The sequence below is a fragment of the Tasmannia lanceolata genome, unplaced genomic scaffold, assembly GCF_043159265.1.
Source record: "Tasmannia lanceolata isolate RefF3 unplaced genomic scaffold, GAP_Taslan_0.1 ptg000008l, whole genome shotgun sequence".
NCBI lineage: Eukaryota > Viridiplantae > Streptophyta > Magnoliopsida > Canellales > Winteraceae > Tasmannia > Tasmannia lanceolata.
In genome coordinates this window covers 68,437,885-68,442,317 of record NW_027518685.1, presented here as the reverse complement: position 1 = coordinate 68,442,317, position 4,433 = coordinate 68,437,885, and the positions used below count along the sequence as shown (strand labels likewise).

At 36.4% G+C, this 4,433-nt stretch overlaps 1 long non-coding RNA gene across 1 annotated transcript; it reads left to right on the top strand.

Annotated features, from left to right (window-relative positions):
• The first annotated feature begins 1,126 nt into the window (after window positions 1–1,126).
• On the top strand, window positions 1,127–2,463 carry LOC143883784 (uncharacterized). Its single transcript, XR_013252530.1, has 3 exons — window positions 1,127–1,181; window positions 1,531–1,626; window positions 2,325–2,463. It is a non-coding gene; the product is annotated as an uncharacterized LOC143883784 (long non-coding RNA).
• Window positions 2,464–4,433: the final 1,970 nt, after the last annotated feature.

The following is a 4,433-nucleotide window of genomic DNA, read 5'->3' as shown; positions in this document are numbered from 1 at the left end:
CCGGCCCAAGCCGGACTGGATATGACGCGTCTCGCTACACGACAAAAATCAGTCCGGCCCAAGCCGGACTGCCTCACAGGCCGGAGTGACAAATTCCAGACCGCCTCACTTGCCGGACTGACAAATTCCGGACTGCCTCACAGGCCGGACTCACAAATTTCCGGACTGATTCCCAGCCCGGACAGACTCCCACCGATCAGAGATGTACTCACCACATTTCCCCAAGTCACCATAATGACTTGGAGAACTGGGGGCAACTGATGGAGTATAAAAACAACAGCCTATCAGTTGCCGACACGTGGCCCGAGGAGGGCCCACCGCAGACCCCACTTCAGCGGGGTAGTTTGGTAATTATAGCAGAGTAGGTGAGCTCGAACCTATAGCTGACCGACACCTGTCCTGGAGTAATAACTCCCCAACTACCCCAGTTTTCCCTCTATAAAAGGGCTTCCAAAGCTCATAAGATGGGTAATAACTTCTCACCCACCAGTCTTAAATTCGCTCTGCACTCCTGCTCATACTGACTTGAGTGTCGAAGGGCCTGTCCGGAGTAACACTCCGGGTTGGTCATTCTGACCTCGTTTGCTTCTGTGCAGAACACAGTTCCGCAGGACTCGTTTCCTTCACTCCTCGGACCCTCCAGCTCGGCTCTTACGTCACTATCATATCTGTTAAGCGATTTTAGGCCTAACAAGACAAGGTGAGTTCGTCTCATTATTTGAACATGGTAGTGGGAATATCAGTGGCCTGTTTAATTTCTAGGAGTTCAATGGTAGCTCTTCTTGTGGGATTGTCATTTGTAATGGGTCCCTGTCCAGCTGTTTAAACTCTGTGGCGTGCCATATTCAATAGCTCCATTTTGTAAGATATTGATTCTTCAATGATTATTATTCTTCAAATAAAACTTCATTGTCTATGATTCTTCTAAATTGTTGGGTTCTAACTATTAAATTGTTTTCTTATTTTTTTTTCATTATAGAAATGAAGGTATGTGTAAAAAATGTGCTTCATTACCGAGAAGATGAGCTCTCTTTATTTCTAATCTTTTGCTCCTTTTTTTTTCTCACATTTCTCTCTGTATCTGTTGCTATTTTTCTTACATTGTTTTTTCTCGCTTCTCTTATTTAGGTTCCTTTCAATACATGGAAAACACTGAATCGACTAATACTCTAGAAATCAAGGTTTGCATTGTTTTTTCTCATCCGCCGTGTATCAACCACACATCTAATAGCTCTCTCGAGCCTGTGCCCTCTTATCTATTTTTGTGATATAGAAGCAAAGAAGTTCTGCAGTTTATGTGATAAATTGTGTTCTTTAGGCTGTAATGATTTAGTGATCTGGTTCTCTTAATGTTCTGCTTTCTCTATTTTGTTAGTTACCACAGACGAATGGCATGGAATGTTGTAAGCTAAAGAAATTTTGTAGCTTGGTTGGAACTATGCAGGCTCTTCTTTATCCGTATTGATTTGTTCTTTTGGATGATTTTCTTCTTGGATTTTGATATTTTGGTGAATGGGTTTGATTGAACAGGGCAGCAGACTAAGTGTCTCATTTTGACATGCACAAATTGCACATTGAAGTTCGGGTTCTTCAGGATGTTGGGAGTTTTATATTTTACCATGGCAGGTATATAATCCAATAGCATGCAAATTTATAGCTTGGTTGGTATAGTGATAGAATCATGATTACACTATATTCATCTTTAGAATGAGCTAAAAATCATTTTAGACAATTTCACACCTGCCATTTCTAAGCCAAGTTACAATTACTTTGGTCTGTAATTTATGTTTAGTTTTGGGAAAAAACTTATGGAGTTTTCACACATTTTATTTCTTCAAGTTCAAAGATTTAACCATGGTTGAAAATATTTCGGTCATCAGTAGATATGAGGGAAAATTTCCTATAGAATATCACTCACTCAAGCTTCTTTCATACTTTAAATCTTTTCCATGTATAGGAAACCGAGATAGAAGAACATGAGGAGTATCTTACTTAAAGTTAGGCTTCTCTTACACTGATTGGTCTGTTAATGAACTTGATGTAGCTGTTCTGATTTACTCTTGCTATCTTAATAGGAAGAACAAATTTGTTTACACACTTGTGTCTTCTTAGATTGACTCATTTTTTCCTTTTTCCTTTCATTTCTCAAGGTTAACAATAAAAGAGTAAGGTTAGGGTTTTGAATTTTACCTCATTTATCACTGCATGAAATTTATTTTTGTTTCCTTGTTTTAATTTTCAATTTGTAGCATAATTAGTTGCATTGGAATGTAGATTGCGTAAAGAAATTTCAACAGCCGATATCGACATTTCATTTTATGCAGATTGAAATGGAAGGATCCTATATAGAAGCTTGCTAGGTTCATTTGGATGGATTAGGGATTTATGGTAGAGGAGCGTCTTCAAGCCCTTCGTCTGGCATCAGTTGTTTTTTATGAAGGCCAACATAGATTTTCAGCAGAAAGCCAGCTTCAAGACCGAATGTTTGGGGGGGGGGGGGAGCGCGCTCAGTGAGGTACTGGAGAAACTTTCATTCATGAGTAGCTGAAATTTTATTTAATGGCAAAAGAAACCATTCTCATATGTTTAATGTTACTATAAGGATAGTCTTCAACTCTTTTGTCATTCACAGGCAAGCCCACGTCATTGCTAGTCTGGCAGATTATGCCTTCCTAGATCGATTGGGGATTTGGATGTGGGAGAGTTTTTTTTTTTTTTGAAATGGATGTCGGAGAGTTTGTTGTTCCTATACCACATGTTAATCAAGTGAAGGTGAGTTTTCTGGGTTGATCTTTCCTGTGGGGTCGAAGTTTCTCATTTATCTTTCTTATGGATTTGCTTATTATTTTATTTACATGGTTTTGAATATGTTATGAAGTTTTGACATGTTAGGCTGCGTAGCTTTCGAATGTCGGAGGAGGAATGCTACCTTTAAATGTCATGCTTTGAAATATAGAAAAGCGGGTTTACAGTGACACTCCTAAACGGGTAAAATAGAAACATATCTGATGTTTCCACTATTGTTTGGTTGGTACCTTTGAGTGGCATGCGCTAAAATATATACAGAAAACAGGTTCAATTAGACTCCCAAATGAGTTAAAATGGAAGTAAGCATTGATTAAAGCCATAGCTTTCAACCTTGGTATTTATCACAGGCTATGTGATATTTTTTAAATTGCACTACATTATTAGAAATTGATAAAATGCAAAGACAATTTTATTTTTGATGAGTAGGCTAGGGTTTGGCAGGGACCCCTATCGGTTTTATTAGATAAAGATAATGTAAAGACAATTGTGGTATTCTAAAAGAAGTATATAAGCTTCTAACCAGATCATTCAAAAAAGAAGGAAAAAGCTTCTAACTCAAAAAAGAAGGAAAAAGCTTCTAACCAATCTGGCAACGATCTCCAGAAATTGTTACTTGTTTCTACTCAAAATATAACTCAAGAATTCAAGATCTGTTAATTCCGGATCATGTTCCAGAACAAATATGATATAAATTGTAAAGCTATTAAATCTTCGGATCCATGTTCACTTTAATTTCATAGATCTTTAGATTTTGATTGAAATCACATGATAAATCTCTAGAATCATGTCTTCTACTTATTATAAACATGAATTGATGCATTTATAGGCAGTGGCCATTGGTACATTATTTTAAATTAATTTACATTTAAATATCCTTACTAGCTTGCATTTTACTTTCTCTTCCATTTTTTTGAATGCTTATGTTTTAGATTTTTGCTTTAATAATACTGTCTTGGGTTTGTTTTGTTTGTTCCTACAACATATTTATTCTGATGATTTAGCGCCAAATTCTACATTTTTATGTTGTCTTTTCAGCTTTTTAAAATAAAGGCGAGAAAGTATTTCTGCTCTTATAGTTCGATCAGTTCCCACAATTGTTCATTTTTTTCCCTCTCTTTCATCACTATACCGTAAAAGAAAACGAAATTGAATTTGATTTTTTTTTAGAACTCAAACCATGTTAACCTGAATTGGCAATCATTAATAATTCTCCAGTTCATTTCCTTCCATTTTCTATGTTGGGTTTTTTGTTGAATGGAAATTTTTTTTGTGTTGGATTTTCTAGATTACTTTTCCATCTACATTAAAGAACCACCTTCTGTTTAGGTTATATCTACTGATGGAGGCAAGAAAGGGTTTTCGTTGAGCTATGTTGTTTTGGGTTTCTACTTGAATTTTTTGGTTGAGGATTTCTAAAAATCCGATATAGGGGGTCCCAAGTTATAATAGAAATGGCAACTATGAGGAGGGAGAATACGGTTGTTTTAAGAAAACTAGAATTTACCAATTTGAAAAACTTAAACCGATTAAGAGATCAAAAATAATATTTTAAGCATACAAGTTAAATCTAATGGTGCAATGCAAATGAAAGAGCAAAGAGATAGAAAGAGTGCACCCGAGATTTA